The 24402-nt window shown below is 35.4% G+C and overlaps 1 protein-coding gene across 3 annotated transcripts in view; it reads left to right on the forward strand.

Annotated features, from left to right (window-relative positions):
• The window catches only part of LOC114330850 (beta-1,4-glucuronyltransferase 1), a 188620-nt gene that overhangs the window by 23227 nt on the left and 140991 nt on the right, over positions 1 to 24402 (forward strand). The window contains exon 1 of one of the 3 annotated variants that reach the window (XM_028280273.2): positions 23775 to 24049. The exons of the other annotated variants lie outside the window; for them this stretch is intronic. The gene's annotated coding sequence lies outside the window, so the exon portion shown is untranslated. Of the gene's footprint in view, positions 1 to 23774; positions 24050 to 24402 lie in introns of those variants that run through there. 3 annotated transcript variants of the gene reach the window in all.

Here is a 24402-nt window from a genome sequence, read left to right on the forward strand (position 1 = left end):
GTGGTTTTTGGGGTCACTGAATACAAATACGCTATCAAAACTGACCCTGGACCACCTGGTGCGCAAGGTCACTGCTAAGCCACGTTATTATCTGGAATTTGGAGGGTTTTTGGACATCAGGGGAACCGGAGGTCGGTTGTGATGGCGTATTCTTATTTAGCAAACCCAAAATCCCCCCAAGTAATATATTTCAATCAATTTAGTGTCGAAAACCCTCGAAACTCCATGTGATGTGCTTTAACAATGAAGCTGGGCACCAGGTGCTCCGGTGGTCGGTTTTGATGGCATATTTGTTTTCAGCGACCCCAAAAACCCCCAAGTAATAAATACTTATTTCGAGATGTTTATGCACTTTTGGATGCATTGTATGCACTTTAGAATGAAAGTGCATTTTTCTATACTAGACTTTTTTCTTGACATTAACTTGAGAATAATGGGAAAAGTTGTAATTTCGGTTGTTCGATAAGTTGTAGTCGATTAATTTTGTGCCAAATTCCCTGATCTGTTTGCTAAATTACGTGTAAACTACAAACCAGTTTTATTCTTGGCTTACTCTTCTTCTTCTTCCTGCTTTCTTAACCCTCGCACGACCAACCTTTTAGTAGAAACAGCGAGGACCAAGGAGGGTCAATAATTGTCCACACATAAATTAATCAAAATCTTGCTTCTTTATTTAAATTAATTTGTAACGTGCCCCAAAAAGAGGGTGTTATTTGCATAACATGCAAAGGGAATTGAAATTTGACAAGATGTTGAATATGTCATATAAGGGGAAGTTACACAACAAAATTCAAGGCCACGGTCGCTCAGGCTCAGAGATTTAAGGGGTGGATTCTTAAGGGGTGTTAATAGTATACTCTTATTAGCTTAGAAAAATTTAAAAAGATAGAAAAATCGAAATAAGCATGTAAAATAAAAAACATAGAATATTGGGCGCCACTGGTTACCTAAAGGAAACCAAACTTTACGCAAAAAAGAAATATGAAAGAAAAATAAATAGATCGATAAATCAAAATAAAACAAAATAAATAGTCTCACAGAAAATATACATAATATACAAAATATTATAATGTAACTTATCTTATTTACTCTATACTCAATATTCTATACCCAGCCAATTCTTTATTGTTCTTACGATTCAAGAGAGAAGGGAAGAAATAATAAATTTATATTTTGCAAATCAAACATTATTTATTAAAAAACGAAAAAAAAAAAAATGAATTTCTGATCTCTCGGTATTACAGATTGAGATCGAGATTACCAAATAAAAAAGAATGAAAGAAAAGTTCTACATACATAAAAATAATACCTTTACGTATCATTGTCCTGGTTTCTTCTTGGTTGGTTTGTAAGCCCAAGACGCTATTTCACTACGCGAAAGTCACTTCACAATGTTAATATTAAACGGGATCAAAATGAAATATATAAGCAAACTTCCTGATTGAACTGTAATGTTAAACTTAGTAACACAAAAGGAAACTCCTGCTTGCATGTAAGAAAAGATTATTATACCAACATTTTTATAACATGGGGGCGTTCGCTTAAAAACAGCGAAGAACGCGGTGGCCTGCGGCTTGCTAGACCATACTGGAATGAACACTTTACTCCAATACTAAGACTTCTGTAATAAAATTGCACAATAATACACAAACTAAACTGGAACTTCCACCTTTCACGTGCCGCTGCAAGCAACGGACCCAACAAAACTGCCCTAGGTGCTAACTATTTGCCGGTAACCACATCTCGCGGTCCGAGGCAACCGCTCGATAACTTCTACCACTGAACTCTCAGATGGAACTCTACTCTAGCACTCTCAAATGGAACTGACTTCTTGATCCCCTCAAACTATAATCTCCAAAAATCAACGCCCTCTCAAAATCATCACAGGATTCATCCCATCGACCAATTACAGATTCTAATTCCTAATTAATCAGATCTTCACCAATCAGAAAACCTAAATCATACTACGCCAAACCATCAATTTGACGCCATGCAAAATTTCTCCACCAATAAGGGATACGTACTTTCCGTAAGCAAGTCTTTGGTTTCTCACGCACTCAGCATTTCTGCAGGTGTGTTTTACTGAGCTATTATCGCCAAACACTTGTGAGATAATATAAACAAAATTCAGACTTCGGTCTGGAAAAACCATTAAAATTCTTTGACGGCGAGCTCCGATAAAGCATCAATAAGACACTCAAAGGTAATCACGTCATATTTCAAAGAACGGCCAGATAAATAAAATACGTAATATTTAACATTGTGGGAACGTAGAATCAACAAAACACACATCATGCGAAAGATCTGTTAGGAACTACGACTCTTCGATATAATATGAATTTTAACGGATTGGGCATATAGGGTGGAACAAAAAAATACAACGAATTTCGGACCTTTATAAATTTAAAAATAATAATAATAATAATAGTCTCCCGTTTTATACCGCTCACGTGGCTTTGGGAGTATAGCAGGTTAGTCTGCTATATCTAGGGCCTCCGTATACAAGGAAGGTAACAGGGCCAGTGCTACGCTTCAACCGCCTATTATTACCCCTGGTTTTACCCAAGGTAGTCATTTTATTCAGGCTGAGTCGACCTAGGGCCTATAAGCATTTTAAAAATGTCTAGTTGTTCTTGCCAGCGGTAGGATTTGAACTCCGGACCACCGGCACGCTAGCATAGCACACTACCACTCGGCTACGCTGGCCCTCTTTTATTATTCCTAGTCGTTAAAAAGTCTATTTAAAAATATTTAATATTTAATAATAATAGTCCTAGTCTATTTAAAAATAACACTTCTATAATATTATTCCTAGTCGTTAATGGAACAGTTAAAAGATACGAATTTATAATTTACCCGGAGTCTTCGGCTTCAGTGGAATTGGCATCATCGTAGGATACAGAAACATTTTTGACTTCTTGCTGTGCTTACCGCGTACATACTTGCATTTTGAACAAATTTTGGCTGTTTTTGCCCGCTTATTGTCCTTTTTTCTTTTAGATCTTGCTAATTTGATACATAAATGATATCGTCCCTTTCCATTTTGGGATGGTGTTGAAGGTATTCAAGGTGATTATTAAATTTAATGTCAAGTTTTTATAAAAGTATAAGGAAATATATTAAATTATAGAAATGCTAATTATATCATCTAATAGGGCAGTAGTACGCCGACAACTACTAATTATTCGAAATTTTTAGGAACAAAGGTATTTAGAAAATCGGATGTAATGCAAAGTTGTGGATACTTTTTAACCCTCCTTGTTCGTGGTAGGGTTAATAGGCTCGCGCTTGTTCCATCTTCGGATGCCCCCTCATCAGATATCCAGGTTTTCACTCCAGCTCTTCCTTGGCCTTCCTATACTCATTCCAGTACTTCCAGTCCATTTCTTTACCAGTCTTACGTCTCCCATTCTGCTTATATAGCTATACCTTTCTCTTATTCTTTTCAGTGTCCAGTCATTTATATTCTCTATTTTACAGCTTTGCCCGAGGTTTGTGCTACGTTGTCTATCCCATAATGATTTTTCTGTGATATCTCGGACTATTTTCATTTGTTGTTCTGAAGCTTGTTTTCTTGTGGCATTTTTGTAACTAACTATTTTTAATGGTAAATAAGAGACAATTTTACTAAAAAATGATTTTATTAACGCTTCGACGTCCAAATCGGATGCCGTTGTCAAAATACAAAAAATATTAATATTTTTTCCGATTTGGAAAAATATTTTTGTTAGTAAAATTGTGGCTTGTTTACCATTAAAAAAAGTTAATTTAATTTCATTTCACACATTTCCATCAGTATTTTTGTCCTTGTGGTGTCAGGTCTTGTTTCCGCAGTGTAATTCATAATTAGCCTAATTACTGTCGTATAGATCTTGGCCTTTGTTTCTGTCCGCAGGTGTGTGTTGCGCCAACTAGTATGTTTAAGACATCCTGGTATTCTGTTGACTTTGTTTACTTGCTGGGCAACTTCCGCTTCTGTGTCTCCACAACTGTGCATTAGAACTCCCAGGTAGCTGATACTTTTTTCTTGCTTTAGTATATTGCTGTCAACTTCCAGCTTGCAATTTATTAAATCTTTAGAGATTACCATACTTTTTGTTTTATTTGTTGATATCGTCATGTTGAACTTTCTTGCTGTTATATTAAATTGATATAAAGATCTCTGAAGATCACCTTCACTCTCTGCAAGAAGTATGGCATCATCCGCATAGCATACTGTAGAGATAATTTCTTCACCCATTCTGTACCCTATACTCAGGTTTTTGACTTTATAAATAACTAGCTGACCCGCAGACTTCGTACTGCCTCAGTAGATAAAAAAGCTAAACTTTTGTATACAATAAACTTGGAATAAACAAAAGGAATTCATAAATTAATAAACAAAAAATGTTCGATATGAATGAGGTTTTATTATTATTATCAATTAATTTACACATAATGTTTGACGTAATATAGTTTAGTTAGAAGTAACAAAATAAAGTTTGTAGTGTAAGAATTACAATCTTAAATTTGTTTTTAATATATTTGAAATTATTAAATATATTTTTTTGTTTAATTTAATTAAATAAAATTAATTAAAATAAATTAAAATTAAATAAAATTTTATAATTTTCTGCTTGTTCTTTTTGTGTGCTCAGAATTTTTCTCCTGCTTGCGGTTCGTCAGAAAAGTTCCGTTTAGAGATATGTTTTGCAAATTTCGAAAAATTAAAAAATTCATATTTTGTCCAAGTAATAGATAAAAAAACTAAACTTTTGTATACAATAAATTTAAAATGAACAAAAGGAATTCATAATTATTAAATAAAACATGGTCGATATGAATGATGTTTTATTATTATTGTCAATTAATTTACACATGATGTGTGACGTAATATAGTTTAGTTAGAAGTAACAAACTAAAGTTTGTAGTGTAAGAGTTACAATCTTAAATTTTTTTTAATATATTTGAAATTATTAAATATATTTTTTTTGTTTAATTTAATTAAATAAAATTGATTAAAATGAATTAATATTAAATAAAATTTTATAATTTGCTGCTTGTTCTTTTTGTGTGTTCAGAATTTTTCTCCTGCTTGCAGTTCGTCAGAAAAGTTCCGTTTAGAGATATTTTTTGCAAATTTCGAAAAATTAAGAAATTCATATTTTGTGCAATTTGAGTATAAAAGTTAAAAGTGTCATGGGAAAACCGCCTTATGACCTACGGGTATGAAAAATTGATAACAACCTATTCTTAGTCCTGCCGAATACACTTAGAAAATTTCATAAAAATCGGTCAAACCGTTTCGGAGAAATACGGCAACTAATACTGTGAAAATAGAATTTTATACATATAGATGTAAATATTTTGGTTTCTACTAAAATGACTATATAAAACCGTATAAACCTTTTTTGAACTTTCACAAATAATTCAACATCAAAATTAGTCAAATCGGTCAAGCCATTTCTGAGTTTTAGCGAGACTAACGAACAGCAATTAATTTTTATATATAAGATTTCATCCACGATGAGGTTAAACAGCAGCGGGCTCAATGAGTCTTCTTGACATATTCTTCTTTCCACTGGCATCGGCTGTGTTAGTTTGTTATTAATTCTGGCCTGTATGTTATTCCTGCTGTAGATCCTATTGATAGTCTTGATAATACCTGATGGTATGTTCCGTTTATACAATAACAGGTGAATTATGTCATTCAGCTCTACTACACGGTCGAATGCCTTTTGTAGATCTACGGACAACAGTAAGCCGGGACGTTGCCTTCTATTGATTTTTCCATGACTTGCCTGACGACAATAACTACATCGTTAAAGAATCGTCCGGATCTAAAGCCTTATTGTTTATCTGCTAGATCTATTTAGTTAATGATTTTGGTGTTATGACTTTTATGGCCAATTTCAGAGCGGTACTAAGCAGGTTTATTCCTCTGTAGTTTTCGGGTACCGTTTTATCACGCTTTTTAAACATTAAGATCGTTGTGCTAGTGCGCCAGCTGTTAGGTATTATGTGTCCCGAAATAATTTTTTGTACAAGTATCCTTAGTTGTTTAGTTAATGTGTTTCCACCATATTTCAGAATTTCGTTTGGAATCTTGTCCGGTCCTGGAGATTTGCGGTTTTTCAATTGTTCTAATGCATTAGTAATTTCCTCCGTTGTGACGATTACATTTTCGGTTGTTATTTCTGGAGTTTTTGGTAAGGTCTGACCTTCGCCTGTCTTATACAATTAAGTGAGACAAGCGGTCCAGGTATCGACATTTATTTGGGATTCTACTTAATATTTAAAGCTTAGCTAAGAATACGCCTTGACATTCATAGGGAGAATACGGCAAACTACCACCGCCTTTAAAAAGAAAATCTGTATGATTTTAAAAATGTATGCAGTGACGGTTTAAGGCATCATGGGGCCCTAGGCGGCCCTAAGAAGTAGGGCCCTTTATATCGACCATTTACTTAAAACAAATATTTACAGATACATATTTATGTTGTTTTGGGAAGTAGTGACTCCAAAAATAAATTACGACAATGTAAACAAGATCATTTTTCTTTTTTTTTACATTTTGCAACAACTTCTCATTAATATTCCATAGATATGCCAAAGAAGAAAAGGGATATTGTATCGATATGTGATTTTGCCCTGGGTATGAGTGCCACCCCTTCGGGGGTGAGAAAACATACATTCAAAATAATGGATAACTGATTAATTCCAAGTAACTTTTGTTCTATTGAGTTTTTTCACTAAAGTTATTTGCGAGTGAATATGTTCATTTTTCAACAAAAAAAAAAACACCTTTTTAGACGGTTTTTCGCAAATAACAAAATTAAGTATTTTATCGAAAAAATATTCTTAGAAAAAATATAGCGTATACAAAATTAAAAAAAAAGGTGTATGTATGAAGTATGTAGACCCAGTATAAGCAGAACTGGAGCTAATGAAAAGTAGATTCTTATTGGACAAATTCCAAATTAAATATTTCAACGTAAATTACCAAAAAATGAAGCACATTTCGGTGAAAAATTATCACAATTTTTTAAAGTGTTAACAAAGTTTTATTTTTCTTTTATTTTTTTAAACAAGTTTCAAGTATCAAAATTAAGCAAGTAAAGCTTAAAATAATGTTGATTCCTTTTTTTGGCAAAAAAATCTCGAAAATTTATGAAAATCTTGAAAAAACTTACAAGTATATTATTTATATGATCTATAAGTTTCATCGGTTCATAGTGCTTATATTTCAAAACATTGGGATATAAAGTAAAACAAATTTTTTGAAATTTTCAAAAAAATATCTTTTTTTTTTCAAAATAACTTAAAAATTATTATTAGTGGTACCAAATATCTTAAAGGGTAAAAAATATAGGTTTTGATTTTCTGAATATTTCAGATTTTTGCTTTTTTGGAAGATAAAAATTGGATAAGATGTGACTGTTCAAAATTTGCATACCCCTGGTAGATAATTTTTCATTTATTAAAAATTAATAAAAAATAGTTTCTATCCTTGTGGGATCGGTACTCACCGGAGGGTCCGCAGACGTTCGGATACAATTAGCGTCTCTTTGCTAAAACAATGACGACTTTTTTAAGTAACAAGACATTTACTCAACACATACACTACCCACTACACTAGGTACCTGATTGGAAAAATCCACTGTACCATGCCAATGGCCATTAGTTTCGAGGCATTATAAGCCAAATAAAAAAAATTGCATACACTCGTGATTAGTGACTTGTTCAACTACTACAGCCCTTTTATAAATAAGTTCTTTATACCGATAAAACTTACAGAGCATATAAACAATACATAAGTAAAGTAGCTTGTGAAGCGGTAAGGATTAATTTCGTTTGGGATTAGGGGGTTATTTTCACCAGTTTTTTTTTACACAAAAAATGGGATCAACTTTATTCTGAGCGTATCTTGCTTACTTTTTATAATAGAAATTTTTTTAAAAAACAAGAATAACGCTTTTTTAAAACATTTAAACAAGTAATGATGAGTTTTCCATGAAGAGTGCTTAATTTTTTGATTATTTCACGTTGAAATATTTGATTTGGAATTTGACGAATAAGAACCTACTTTTCATTAGCTACAACTCTGCTTCTACTGGGTCTACAGACTGCACACATACACCATTTTTTCAATTTTTTAAAAGCTATATTTTTGCTAAGAATATTTTTTGGTAAAATACTTACTTTTTGAGTTATTTGCGAAAAACCGTCTAAAAACGTGTTATTTTTTGTTGAAAAATGAAGATATTCACTTGCAAATCACTCGAAATGTATTGACTTGATAAAAAAACTCTATTGAACAAAAGTTGCTTAGAATTAGTCAGTTTATCCACTTCCGGACGTATTTTGACGGAATATTTTTTCACCCCCGAGAAGGGGTGGACTCAACCGTAGAGCAAAAACACACACTGGCACAATATCACTTTTTTATTTGACATGTTAGCTATGCTTATACCAAATTTCATGTCAATCCAAGTTCTTTTTTCAAATCCAAAGTTTCTTCAAAATCAGGAGGTTTTGCAATATTTTACCGTGAGTGAATGGACTATAAGGCCCATCGGTGGGTAGAAATTGAAAAAAAACGTACCATACCAAAATAATTACCAGCTTTTATCAAAATTTGCTTGCAAAATTGATTACCAAATTGAGGGAATGATTAGAACATGGAATATAAAAATGCCTTTGAAGATAACTGCATAATTTGTCTTGAAGTCGGTTGTATTTTTCTGATATTTGACAAAAGACAAAGCAAAAAACTGAGTTTGATTGGAAATCATAAATTAACGATTTTCTTTTTTTTTTGTCGGAGTTAGCCCTATTTGATTTTTTTAATATTTTAATTTTTTTTTAAATAACTGCTTAAATAATTAAATATTAATTAATGCATTTGTGTGGGATGCGGGCCCCATCAAGTGCCCGGGCCCTAGGCGGCCGCCTAGTCCGCCTAATGGTTAATCCGGCACTGAATGTATGCCTTTTTCACTTATCCCGGAACAAATTAGAATATTTACTAATAAAGCTGCCGATACATAACCATACATAGCCTCTTTATAAACTTCCGGCAGACGTAATAATGTGATAGCGTGGAGGGAAATCAAGTATGGAATGGGATAGCGGAGTTCCCAATACCCAACAAACTCATCCAGATGACCAAAGCTTGTATGGAGGGTGAAGTGCCTAAAGTACGAGTGAACATTATAGAATTTAGCACTTGTGAAATAAACACCGGAGTGAAGCAAGGTGACGCCCTATCACCGCTACTTTTTAATCTCGTATTAAATTGCCGAAATTAATCTTATGGAAAACTCCATCCTGTGCGTAAAAGATTTTAAATCAGGTCGGAGAGGAACAGAAAATTTTGGACTTAAAACCAATGAAGAGAAAACCAAATATAAGTGCAACAACTAAACAGGCCAAAGGGGCACAATTGGACAAAATATCGCCGTCAACACCTATAACGTCAATGAAAGAGTTGATCGTTTCAAATATCGAGGACAAGGTGACATCAGTAATTACCATTGAGAATTTCAACACTAAAGAAATAAAAAGCAGAATACAGACTACATACCGATCGGTATGTCACTGGATAATCTTATGAAATTGAACATCTTAACAAGAACATCAAAAATCAAAATTTACAAATGCATTGTTTGACCCATACTAACGATGCGAAAACTGACAATTACTATAACATATAACTATAACAAGGAAAGATAATATCGACACACGAAGCATAGCCCGATGAGGTATATCCTGGCTAAACAAAATTGGAACAATGTTACAATTATTCTAACTCTGTTGAGCTGTTTATAGATTATACACCCTGTCAAGTATGAAAGTAGTTGTGATGACGGCCAAACTTGTTAAACTTCCGTGACTAACATTGTGAGACGGACCACTTAGAGTTTTTACGATTACATATATCCAAATTGTTTGTTATATATCTTCGCCGCCATCAATAGCTGCCTGATTCAGGTGCCTGTTTTTAGTGTTGAGTCTTTGGTGTCAAGTGATTATGGAATTATCAGCAAATTTATACGTGCAAATTTATAAATAACGAAAAACGTGCGAACAAGTGCTGACAATTTAGTATCTCCATTGCTAGGAGTAAAAGGTGAAGCTAGGTAGGCAAGAAAACAGCAGTCGACAAATTTAGCTTGTTTTTTACAAATCAGATGATATAATATAATTGTTTTTATTTTCTTTGGTATTTTACTAATGTTTAAGAGGCGCAGTAAATTCAAAAACGTTTTAAAATAGGTATCATTCTTGTTTAATTTCACTCCCTCAAGGAGTAAACACAGCAAGCAAGCAATTTGATTTAAACCGACCTGTTGGAGATGTTCACCCTATCGAAAAAGTACATCCGGGTGTAACAATTCATTGGGGCGAGGTGTTTTGACCCGAGTAAAACAGGGATCACCCCACCTCGCTCCAATGCCCCAGGCCATCCCTTTCCCACCCCCCATAGCACTCTGATGCGCGATGGGGGCACAACTATCGTAGCCAAATGCCTTTATCTTCTGATTGCTTATCCGCGGAACTAAAATTGCTTGCTTGGGCCCAAAGTCATTTTACCAAGCCCCACTGAGCTCTGTCCAATGACTTGTTGCTCAAGTTTTTTTAGGTATTTTTTTGTTTTTTATATTTTTTTTGGGGGGGCTTGCGCCTTTTTTAGATATTTTTTATAATTGTCTTACCTTAAGGTGATCGTGGTATTGTACCTACGTTTGTGTTACGTTTTTCTTCGGCACTTGTTGTTTTCGAGCTACGAACCATTCACTGTTTTCACTATTTACTTATTTATCCCACTTTAAACTATTCCTTGTTTAGGACGTTTGTGCTTCCACCGGTGAAAAGTGTCGTATACCCTATTCCACGAACATACGCCTGTTTTGGATTACTTCGACAACGAATATTTTACTGTGAAAAATGAGAAGAACGATAGTAAATTGCAAATTACATTGTTGTTTATTGGAGTAATTATTAGCGCCATTTACTTTCGTACTTCTTACGTTGCACAGTAAAATATTCGTTGTCGAAATAATCCAAAACCGGCTTATGTTCGTGGAATGGCCCATACCTTAGCATCTCTCGCAGTATTGGGCTTGGATGGTGCTCCAGTTCTGCAAATTTTTTCCTGGCCTTGTCTGTCATCATCTCTGTGACTCTAACTTGCTGTAGTTCTCTGAAGAGGAATCGTTCGGCTACGTATTTTGGGACTTTGGCTGCTTCTCTTAGGCTGTTGTTGTGGACAGCCTGTATCTTCTTTTTGTTGTATCACACACGTGTCCCCATGTGAGAGATGCGTACGTTAGTATCGGAAGTATTATACTATGTATTTATAAGCCTTATTTTAGTTTTCAGTCTTATTTTATTTTTCTTTCCTATTGGTCTTCTTAGTGTTGCTCTTGCCATGTTGGCTTTCTGGACTGTGGCTTCTGCATGTTTCTTGAACGTTAATCCTTTGTCCATGATGACTACTAGGTATTTGGCTTTTCCACTCGATGGGGGTGTTCTGCACCGTCAGTTGTTCTTCTGGCTGTGGTCTAATTTTCTTTTATAGTAACGCTTGCGTCTTCTCGGAGTTGATGGCTATCTTCCACTTTATACTCCATTCCTCGATGTCTTCTAACGCTGTTTGCAGGTTGGTCACTGCTATGTCTACGTTTCTGTGTTTGGCCGCTATCGCTGTGTCGTCTGCGTAGAGGCTCATAAGAGTACCTGGAGTTCTAGGTACGTCTGTGGTGTATATTGTGTACAGCAGGGGTGACAGGACTGCTCCCTGTGGTACTCCAGCCTCCGGGCTCCCGAGCTCGGACAGGACTTGTCCTATCCGAACCCTGAAACTCCGGTCGCCCAAGTACGAAGAGATCAGCCTCGTCATCGTCCCGCTGTACCCATAGCCTCGCATTTTATATATGAGCCCATTATGCCATACTCTGTCGAAAGCTTTGCTTACGTCCAGGAATGCTGCTCCAGAGTACTGCTTATCGTTGAAACCAGCTGCTATGTACTCAGTTAGTCTGAGTACTTGTAGCTCACTGGAGTGCTCTGCTCTGAATCCAAATTGAGATTCTGGGATTATCTCTAATATGTTTGTTTCCGCTTCCAGTCTGCTGAGGGTGATTCTTTCCACTATCTTGCTGATCGCTGGGAGTAAGCTGATTGGCCTGTAGTTCTGCGGGAACGTGTGGTTTTTGCCAGGTTTTGGGATCATGATGACATGGGCCTCTTTCCATCTGTTTTGGAATATTTTGTATCTTAATATCGCGTTTACTATGTTTGTTAAATACACTATAGCTCTTCTGGGGAGATATTTTAGGGCTCTATTTGATATTTCGTCTAGACCAGGCGCTTTTCTCGGTGAACTGTTTCTTATGTGTTCGTTTATTTCTTCCGGTGATGTTGGGGGATGATGTCTTCCGGGTCCTCTGATCTTTCTTCTTGCTCTTCGACTTCTTCCATGAAGTCTGCGTCCTCATCTTCATGGAAGTTTAGCCTGCATTCTCTTTCGAGTGTGGACCTCATCGCCTCAGCTTTTTCTTCTATGGAGTATACCATGCCGTTTCCTCCATGTAATGGGGGAATGGGTTTTCTGTCGCTTCTTAATATTTTCTGGAGATTACAGATATTTTTCAAGTTTGAATCTAGTTCTTCCATTTCTTGTACGTAGTTTCCCATTTTTCTCTGCGGTGTTGTCGAAGAGCCGTCTTCACCTCTCTGTTTAATGTATTTGCCGAGGTTTTATCTACTCTGTTTCTCGTTCTTTTGGCTATTTGCTTAGGTCTGTTCTTTTTCCTTATAAGGTCTTTTAATTCTTGTGGTATATCTTTGAACCTTCCCGCATGTATCACGACTTCTTCTTCCGTTGTGCTCTTTCTAATTGCTTCTTGTATGATGTTTTCCAGCTCTAGGACTTTTTCTTCTATTTGTTCTGGATCGTTTATAATTGGCGCTATATTTATACTTTCACTAACTAATCTTTTATAATTTGTCCACTTTATTTTATTTTTAGTTCTTTTCGGCTGGTTTGTTTTTTGCCATATTCCAAGTTCTAGTAGAATGGGGTTTTTATCTGTGGTTCCTTCGTCTAGTGTGATTAGGTCTGCTTGAAGTCCTAGGTTTTTAGCAACAACGATGTCTATGTGGGTGGGAAGTCCATTTCCGGGAAGTGTGTTGGATCTTCTGGGCCCATTGCCACTACATCTTCGTTGTTTTCTATATAGCTGTTTAGTAGTCTTCCGTTTCGGTTCGTAGCTCTATCATTCCAGTTGGGGGATCTCGCATTTAGGTCTCCTATTATTATTGTTGATTCGGTGATATATAGGAACGCATCTAGATCTTCATCCATTAATTGGTCCTGCGGTCTTACGTAGGCTGATGTTATTCTGACTGCGCCTTGCCTCATTTTCACTTCTATGCCTCCATGTTTACTAGTGGTGGAGTCGTAAATCTTGTGTGTTTAATTCCCTTCTGGACTAGGATGGCCGTTCCTCCTGATCTTCTTGTGTGATCGTTCCTATATACATCGTACCCAGGAAACTTTAGGTTAAAGTTGTTGGTAAGCTTGGTATCCTGTATTGCTACGATGTCCATCTCATATCTGTTGGTGAGTTCGTCTGGAATGTTTTGGTTCGTTGATATGCCGCCCGGATTCCAGGAACCTATCCTCAAGTATCCCCTGTCTGCCAGCATTACTTTTGTGCCTCCCTGGTGCCTAGTATCACTTCTTTGACTACCTTAGTCACTATGTTGGTGACCATTCTGACTAGGTAGTCTTCGTCTTGAGGGAGCGCTGTATTGTTCTGCGTGGCCTGGGCGTAGGAAACCCCGGTTGCTTGTGGTCGTCTTTGTTGCGTTTGTTGTTGTGGCCTCCTTGGTTGTGGTCTTCCCCATGTTGGGCGCCTAGGGCATCCTCGGTAACTGGCTGGATGGCTTCCTTTGCAGTTGGCGCATGTTGCTCTTTCTTCTCTGGCACGTTTGCACTGCTTTGTAGGATGGTCCTCGCCGCATTTAACACACTTTGGGTCTTTGTGGCACGCGTTTTGGGCGTGGTGGTATCCCTGGCAGTTGCAACACTGCGTTGGTCTGGTTGCCTTCCGTAGGTCCTCTACCACGACCTTCATATGGCACAGATTGGTTATCCGCTTTGCCGCCTCGACGTCTCCGTGGTTCAGAGTCGGGACGAACATTGGGTGACGACGTCTCCTTGGGCCGGCTCTGGTTGAAATGATTTTTGCTGCTTGACAGATAATATTGTTTTGTGCTGCCATTTCTTCTTTTATGTCTTTCTCCGTGGTGTTCGTGGGCAGTCCTCGTATAACCACTTTGGGTTTTATTTCTTCCTCTAATCGGATGGGCCTTTTATCCTTCAGTGTCTTCGCGTATTCTTCAATAATGTTCGTCATTTTACGGTAATCTTCCGGGCTTTTTGCCTGGATGAGGGTTTCCCTACCGCTCCTGGAGATCTTGTTTACCGTAATTATTTTTTGTTTTTGGGCTATGCTTAGGATGGCCCCTGTTTCACCCACGCTCTGTAATTTTATTACAGGCGGTTTCCGTTGATGTGTTACCTGTTGTTCAGGCAACACGACAGTGTGTTCATCTTGATTCCTTTCCATTATTTCCGACTCTGAAACACTGGTAAGTCGCGGGGCAGGCGTACCACCACCTGTGCTCGTAGCTGGGTGGATCGGTTGGACTGGTCCTTTTGGTAGGATGTACGTTTCCTCTATTGGGGGTGACTTAGCCCTCATTGCGTTCTCAGCTTGACGGTCCCTGTCGTTTGTTGGCTTCCATCAGCACGTCTAGCCGGTCCACCACTTGTTTTTGGGATTTTACCAAAGCGTCTTTTAGTTCTCGCACTTCTGCGGACATCTGGGCTAATTCGGCTCTCTGTCGGGCTATTTATTCATCCTTTTTCGTTAGTTGCAGCTTCCAGTCTTCCTGTAGTTTATTTAGCAGCTCTTTTAGGGCTACTAGCTCTTCTTTTGCGTTTGTTGCCTCGTCGCTCTCGGCTTTTGTTGACCTGGGTCTTTTGGTAGTGCCCCTGCCTGCCGCATCTACCTCATCTTCTTCCATGTCCTCTGCTTCACTCTGCGGTTTGTCTTCACTGTTTTCGCTTTTTCCCTCTCTATTCTTCGTCTTGTTTTTCTTCTTAAATTTTTTGGGAATTTGGAATTCTCCGGCTGGTCGTCAACGGTCGCGTTGCCGTCGCTTTCTTCGAGTTGCTGGAAAAGATTAGAACCCTCTTTTCGAGAGTCCTCATAATATGTCGGCGGGGAAGGTGCCTTGGAACGGGGGGGGGGGGGTGATCGAGATCTAACTCGAGACATCATGGGTTGGGGACGAGCTGTCCTAATTTTGATGAAGCCTTTTTGTCTGCCGACTGGCCCGACGCCATCTCGGCTCCCTGCACCAAACGCGGTTGTTCTCGTACCCAGACAGAACTAGGTACGGGATCCTCTTGACGTTCTCGTCCTACAGACCTGGGGGTCGGGGCTGCCCGATGTAGATCCTAAAAAACTACACCTTGCAGTGTCGATACCCTTTCGGAGGCACTGTAGTATCCCGTAACGGGCTCACGTCGAGCCCGTTTTGCTTTTTCCGCTAGCCGATCTCTAGCTGTAGCGTCTCAGAGAACCTATAAAAATAAAATTCCCTGAGTTCACCACATCCAGTAGATTGGCTTTTGCCTCTCCTTTTTGCCTAAGGAGTTAGAAGTGCCCGACTCGCTACCACGCTTACATTCGTGGTCGGAATAAAAATTCCTGCTAATCGAGCTGACTCCCTTCTCCGTCGGCTCCTTATCGACTTCTCGCCTCAAGAAGAAGAGAGTGAGAAGCGCTCAACTGCTGTCGTGCTTACATTCACGACTGAACTGAAAACTTCACAGTCAAGCCACTCCCACCTCGTCGGCTGCTCTCGCTGCTATTCCGCTCCGCTGGAACGTCTTGTTCCTCCGGTGTCTGGCACCGGACTGCTAAAAAGGGGTAAACACAGTAAACGCTTGAAAGTGTGCCAATGGAAACATTTAAGTCGGTCTCTGACACCGATGTTAGCTTTAATGTTCAGAAAACCTATATTAGTTGCGAAAGGAAGAGGGACGGCACTTGAGGAAAAAGAATAAGAAGGGTCGTATTTTAAGTATCAATGGTGTGTTTTTTCGTTTTTAGTTTAGTAAAATTTCTTTTCAACAGATTGTAACTTTATGAGCAACTGTAATATTAATTATGTTTAGACAGGAGATGTGCGAGTTGTTCTGATAACCCTTTTAGGTAAGGAAGAGGTATATAATTCTTCTTTGCCTTATTATTTTTGTTGATATTCTTGTTGTTGTAAAAAGGATGTAATTGCGACTTGAAAGTATTTTCAATCAGGTGGTGTATCGGTCAGACGGCTCAGTAGGTAGAGGCACACTCGATCGACAAATCTAGCTGATATACGATCGAGGTTCGAGCCCCAGCCCAGTCATATAAAAAATAAAAGGTCAACGTCGTAGTATAAAGTTATATATAGAATCTATGACTTGGTTTGAAATAAACTGGTGTCTGATTGGCCTATGGAGGAGCGGTACGGCAAGTGATCAGGGCTTGCGGTTTGATGGTACTCCTCCAGAGATCCCTATATATCCATAGAGCCTAAAAAACGGTTTATATATATATATATATATATATATATATATATATATATATATATATATATATAAGTATTTTCAATGAGGTAGTGTGGCTATGAGTTAATGTTAGTGCTGTTTTTGCTTTTTTTTTATAGCTTGAGGTCTATTTATGGGGTCGGACAATCCGATGGCTCTATCGGCGACGCCGAAAACTACTGATTTATTTTGGGACAAGGGATGATGAGAATTGAAGTTCAGATATCTCGAAGACCAGGTTTTTTCATGTACCATTAAGTAGTTATGGTGCTATTTTCTCGATGTAAGATCAGGTCCAGAAAATTGATTTGACAATTTTTCTTTCAACTTCTAATGTGATTTTAAATGTTTGATGGATGTTATTGACTTCATTTAACAAAATATCCGTTTTGTCCTCGGGTGGCGCACTCAAAGAGTTATCTATGTAACGATAGAAAGTAGGTATATTAAAATCTATTTTATTTATAACAATTTTTCTGGGTGCTCTTATTGGGTAAACTTATTGGGCGAAAGCACTAGATATGCGAGCACACATATAATAGCACATAATCTATCTGTCTGTTGGAAAATTTTGTTTTTACATACTTACAAAATATGTTGACTTTAATGTTGTTTCGACTGCTAATATAAATTCTTTTAGAGGGATGTGTGTAAACACTTTTATTTCATTCCATTTTTTTAATGATATCTTCCGCTAAAGCTATTACATAGAATATTTGCGTATAAAGATAGGACATCGAGAGACAGTAATTTACACTTTGTAGTTAAATGTATATTTTTGAGTTTATATATTTCAGGTCAGAAACGTCTTTTAAATAGTGTTGATTTGTATTAATTACATTAGAAATAATATTTTTCAAATATTTTGAAAGTTTATTAAAAGGATAATGAATTCATGAGACAACAGAACGCAGAGGCGTTCCTTCTTTATGAATTTTGGATAGACCATATATTTTTGGAGCTACAACATTATTTATGTATCTTGAGAGATTTCATAGAATTTGGTGAGATTTTTTCCCATCTATCATTTAATTCGTTATATCTTTTTTGAAAGATGTTCCTGGGGTCACTTTTCATTTCACGTATGTTGTTTTATCATTCAACAGAAAATCCATTTTAATATCATATTCGTTATACTCCTTAATAGAGAGCGGAATATATGCAACACAACATTACCAAAATATGTGCATATATATGCATTACTTTTACTACAAATATGCGGGTATTTTTCTAAATTTGTCTAAATATGCAAACGCATATTAAAAATACTCAAAAATAAAACAATATATTAAATATAAACATTTAGGTTTAAAAAATTCAACCTACATTTACGTTTAATACATATTTATTTTTCACATAAAAACAAATGACACACAAAAACTGATATTATAATTAAATTTAGAATCTAAATTATAGTATGAATTTATAATCAACTATTTTTCAAAATTTTCAACTATCAACTTTTGCCTTCTATCACTAAAAACGTGTTTGGACACAGAAAAAGTTCGTTCTACATCTACTGATGTTATAGGACAATATTTTAATTTAGGCAGTAAACTAATCTGCCAAGTCGTAAGATCTTCAGAAAAGTTGCCTTCAAAAATACGTACAACTTTCCTCAAACAATCGGAGCCCTCATTTTTTTCTAAAACATTTTTTAATTTATTTCTAATTGTAATCCCTGTATTTACGGGAAATTTTTGACAATGAGCAGAAAAAGTGTTAACAAGATTAACCGAATCACTTAATTGTAAATTCCTTTGTTCTAATGACTTTATTAGATCTGGTAAAAAACTAAAATTAACTTTTATGAACATAAGTTCTTTAGCAATTTGTACGTTACTTAAAAGTTCTTGACTTTCAGTTACACACTGCGAGTCATTTTGAATATCTAACACAACGTCTTTTATGGCATCAAAATGATTTGCGTAGAAAATTGCTGCTTTAATCCATGTTCCCCATCTTGTAATTACGGGCTCTGGAGGCAAGTTTACACCTGGTAATTTTTCTTTATACATTTGCACACGTAAAGTTGCTTTCAAAAATACTTTTTTAACGTTTGAAATTAATTTATTGACTAAATCAAATTCACCTCTAAGAACTTCTGCTACTCTGTTTATGCCATGTAGAAGACAAGTGACGTGTGCCATATTTGGGTAAAATATTTTCAAATTTTGTCCTTCCTTTACCATATACGGAGCGGCATCTGATAAAAATATTAAAAAATGTTCACTTTTCATTTCTGTTGGCAAAAAGAAAGCAGAGAGTGTTTGCTGAATGAAACGGCTTACAGTCACATTATTGGTTTTCTCCAGTTGTTTTGCAGCTATTAAATAAGGTTTCCCTGGTTCATCCTCTTTTAAGGCGCCGATTATAAGATGCACCATATATCGACCACATGCATTGGTACTTTCATCGACAATTACGTAAAAGGTGTTATCGCTTAAAGATACTTTAATTTCCTCAATTACTCCATCATAGAGTGCATTCACATTGCCCTTTCTTAGCGTTGCCTCGTTAGTAATATTGATGTTGCAATATTTTTGCAAGAATAGCCTAAAATGTATATTTTGTAATTTTTTAACGGAATGTTTGCTGCCAACAAAGCTTTACACAGGTCTTGATTAAACAAACGTTTTTCTTTTTTTGATTCATCTTGATCTTGAACATTTTGAAGAGATGTATGAATGGACTGCTGAACGGGTCCTAATGCAATCTTTCTTAGCTTCAACTTATGAGTAGCAGTTTTTAAATGTTGGTCGACTTGAAACTTCTTCTCACAGAAAATCTGTAAAAGAAAAAAATGCTCAAGCACCAAAAAGGAATCAATTTTCATACGAGAAGCTGAAGAACAAAAGCGGAATTGTCTACAATTTGATGGATTTTTGTATTTTAATGCTTCCCTCTATGTCCGTCTGTATAGAAGTAAAAGCGAATTTGTCGAATTAAAACACTCTTTCCAGAAAAATTTCTTTTGTGGGACATGATGATTTTGTTTGTCATTTCCTCATTTAAAAAATGAAATGTGAAAATGAATGTAACTTACGATTTTGGAACAGGCCTTGCAAAATACTTTGTCTCCACTTAGATTTAACTCGGGAAAACACTTTATCCAAGCACTTTTTTGAATGGTAGACATATTTAAATTTAATATATACCAATCACTTCAAAAACACTAAATACGATACAACGTTTACTTTAAACAAATGTTGGCCGGAAACTGACAAAATAAATATTAGACCCTTAAAATCAGGTAGGTACCTACAACTTGCTACGCTAATAAAATAATATTTTTCTGGGAACACCCATAATTGTTAAATTCAGGTAGTAATGGGAAAGTCCAGATGAGCGATAGATAGATAAATAACGAGCTCGTTCATATCGAAGTTATAAAATTTCAACTAAGAGAGGAAAATTTTAAACTTTTATATAATTTATTTTTAAAATATGCAAAATAAATCGTGTTTAGCTTAAATATGCAATGTTGTGTTTGTTGTCTGAAAATATGCAATATATGCATCTATATGCACTTTGCATATATTCCGCTCTCTACTCCTTAATAACAGTCTTGTTTGTTTTGTCAGGTTTCAGAACACTTAAATTGGACGGGAGTCTGCAGAAAGGATCCAAACCATACTTTGTTAAAACTGAGATATTAGCCAAAAACTTTACGATAAAATTTAAAATTCTCTATTAAAAATAATCATGGTTTAACATTAAAATCGTCAAAATATGCATTTGATTTGATTTAACACATCATACTGCTTGATTCAAGAAAACATTTGTTTTAAAAAAATTCCACTTTTGTGGCTTGGTTCCCTTTTGCAAACCAACTTAAGTGAATTCAAAGTTAACAAACATTTATTTTCCATTATTGAGGTACATAATCAGGCGTAAAATATAAAAAAATGTTAATATGAAATTACTGGGATTTAATAATTTGTTCGATTTCAAATTTTGGAAGTCCCGTGAATTCAAGAAGAAAACAGTTATTTAAAAAAAATCCTCTTTTTTGACTTGGTTGGATTCTGCAAAACAACTTAATTGAAATCAAAGTTAAAAACATTTATTTTCCATTACTGAGTTACATAATCAGGCATATAATCTAAAAAAATATTAATATGAAATTAATAAGATTTAATAATTTCTTCTGGAAGTCCCGTGAATTCAAGAAAACAGTTGTATTAAAAAATCCACTTTTTTAGCTTGGTTCCCTTCTGCAAAATAACTGTGAATTTGCATAAAGGAACCAACCCACACGGAACTTTTCTGCAGAACGCTGTCATGCTGCAACGATAATGTTGGTTGGTTCTTTTGCTCGTGGAGGACGGTATACATATATCGTATGTAACTTGGTTCTTTTTTGCACAAGTATCTACGGGGTATTTTACAATTTAGGAGACTGTTAATATGAAAAATACATATTTGTGGTTTGGTTTATTTCTGCAGAATCCCATCCAATTATGGTTTTCGTTTAAAACCTTTTGTTTTTTTAATTTTATTGTATTAATTTTAATATTTTTTTACTTCAAAGGAGTATTTGTTTTTAAAATTAGTCAAAATGTTGCAACATTTGGTTCTAATATCATCATGTACATTGATACTTAAGTTAGAAATGAAACTCTCAATTGAACAGATAATTTCTGATGTTGGAATCAGAAGAGAGTGAGAATAAATTGACAATAATGCGACAATTTTTCGAAAAATTGTTTCCTGGCAATAGACAGGAGAGCCCGTAGGGCTCGGGTGACTATTGCCTATTGGAAACCAGTTTAGAAAAGAAAATTGGAGCATTATTTTCGTATTTATCCTTACTACCGTGTAGGGATGGGAAAAACCTACCGGTTATAACCTAAAACCGATTTTTTCCTCAGCAACAATCTGTTTTTTGCGGTTGTTTTTTTGGCCCGGTTATAACCGGTTTTTTCTTTTTAAAGTAAGAAACGGTGAAAAAGCGGATAAGTGAAAAAATACTGAATTCAGAGAAACAATGGGAAAATTTTTCGTCCCCGAGCGTAAATGAAAAATTTCAAGCTGACTGAAACCGATTTCGCAACACTGATGACTGATTGTTATACTGATATGGACTGATATTCACTCGAATGGAGTATCGCAAACTAGGGATGGGAAAAACCTACCGGTTTTAAGCAAAAACCGGTTTTTTTACTTCGCAATAACCGGTTTTACCGGTTGTTTTTTTGTCCCGGTTATAACCGTTTTTTTCATTTTAAAGTAAAAACCGGTTATTAGGTTTTTACGGGGATTAAGATTAGGTTAGCTATTATTTTGGATTCCAATCATAATTATTATTCTCAAGTAATTATTCCAAACAAGACCATAATTCAAATTTTATTTTATAAATACAGAAGCAAACTGAAAGTGCAAACTCACATCAGACACAAACAATTAAGTTTTATTATAATATTTCGTTGAAAAAGTATTTGAAATCATATTATTTACATAAGAAGTGATCTGGTTGAAGTAGACGCAAACATCATCTATTTTTCACACTTGACTCTTGACATTGAAAGTGGGTGAATGACGTTTTCTGATTACCAAAAATAATGTTCTGACTATGAATATTGAATTACCGATTACGAATACGAATCTCCAAGGATTTCCATACGTTTTCAAAACGATACACCCATACAGGAAGTATTAAATGAGTTAAAATGTACCTATTATACAAAAATATAAAAACGTGTTAAAAGAAATACATGATAAATTTTTTTTGATGGTAGTAAAAATAAAAGATAAATTGCATTATCCAATTTATTTTTAAGTAAATTATTAAGTAATTATTTTTTCTAAATCCCATTTGAAAGAATCTGGGAAATTTTTTGTAAGTTGAAATGGTTGGGTTAAATTGTCTTTTATTGCAATATGTATTGCAATATGTTTTATTAAAAATTGTGTTTCATTTATATTGATATTAATGTTCTTTCGATAGTACTAATTTTGATCATATTGATATCGAGTATCGAGTCTGGTGGAGTATCACAAACTAAAGTGAATTGTAAATGTAACATTGTAACCTATTGGATTAAAAAAATCCAAAAACCGGTTTTTGGAAAAACCGTTTTTTTTGGCCGGTTATAACCGCCAGGTTAAACCGTAAGCAAAAAAAACGGTATAACCGAAAACCGGTGTTTTGTCAAAAGCCGCCATCCCTATCGCAAACTAAAGCGCAATGTAAATGTAACCTATTTGGTATTGGCCATGACTAAAAAAACCGAACACCGGTTTTTGGAACAGTTAAACCGTAGGTAAAGAAAACCGGTATAACCGAAAACCGGTGTTTTTTCAACAACCACCATCCCTACTACCGTGTGATATTCGACATATTATTTTTTAATACTTATATATAAAATTTAAGTATTTCTGTAAAAACATTCAGTGACATTGATCCCAATTAATGTGACACTCATTTTTCAACTTGTCAAAGTGAACATCACAGCTTAGCAAATATTTAGACGAAGATATTAATAAAATATTAATTATTTATAAATACACTTTTATTGATGAAATAGTCTTACCGAAGTAAACTCGAGCGCTTAAAATTGCCGATTTGTGATCTGGTCGTGACGATTTGACATTAGATGCAGAACTAAAAGCATATTGTGGATATTTTCTTAAATGTGGCAGTGGTCAAAACTAGGAAACTGGTTGCAATTAAACAGAAACAATCTACTTAAAATTATTCCCACTCTCGTAGAATAGAAAATTGCCGCTGTAATAATAATCTGATTGGACAGAATTAAACACGTGATGAAAAATCTTAATACACAATTGGAAGTTAAAAGCATTAAAAAATAATCGCTGTAATTTTTATTTCTGTAGGCCAGAATCTCTATGAATGAGATAATCTCCTAAACTTAAAACGACTTGTACGTCACTGGGAATTTCTACATGTGTTAAATTTTCTAACCAAGTATCCTTCAATGTATTTTTATGGATTTTTTTATTGAATGTTAACAATAGCCTATTAATGTTTTATTGTTTCTATCTCGTGTTTGGCAAAAACTACGGTCACTGTATTTTATGGATGTTTCTTCAAATATATGTGGTATATCTACTGGTAATAAATCAATTAATTTTGTTCCTAGCTTTTCAAGTTCCAAGACTAAAGCTTTTAAAGAAATAGTGGTATCTGCTAGGAGTAAATCCAATGTTTGTTTCGGGAATAGATTAAAAACGTTACCTTTAAGTAAAACGTTAATTGTTTTAAAATAAAATCAAACATTAATAAAAACTACAATAATTTTTGACGTATTTTATTATATTCTGAACATAATGACTTAGTGGGTCTGTGCCTGTGCTTTCAATATTTTTAACATTATTGTGTTGTGTCGTGTATTTGTGTATTTTTGTCACAATCAAATTTGTGAATGCTTGGTAAGTGGATTTTCCTTTTTTAAATATTTTGTTATATATTAAGAGCCGGTATAGGTGAACTTTGCTAACCATTTTAGGCACGATAAGGGTCTACTAGACTAAGAACCGCTTCTTCTTCTTCTTCTTCTTCTTCTTCTTCTTCTTCTTCTTCAGATACAAATCCACTAATGGATATTAGCCATCACATTTTCCATTAACTCTCTGTTTCTTGCAATGTGTATCAGAGATGGTATGTCGTTAATTACTGTCCATGGCCTTATGTCTCGGAGCCAGGACATTTTCTTGCGTGCTATTCCCCTCTCGCCTTCAATTATACCCTCGATTATTTATAAGTTGAAGGAACTCGTTTAGCA

Source organism: Diabrotica virgifera, chromosome 5 (assembly GCF_917563875.1).
Source record: "Diabrotica virgifera virgifera chromosome 5, PGI_DIABVI_V3a".
NCBI classification, from domain to species: Eukaryota; Metazoa; Arthropoda; class Insecta; order Coleoptera; family Chrysomelidae; genus Diabrotica; species Diabrotica virgifera.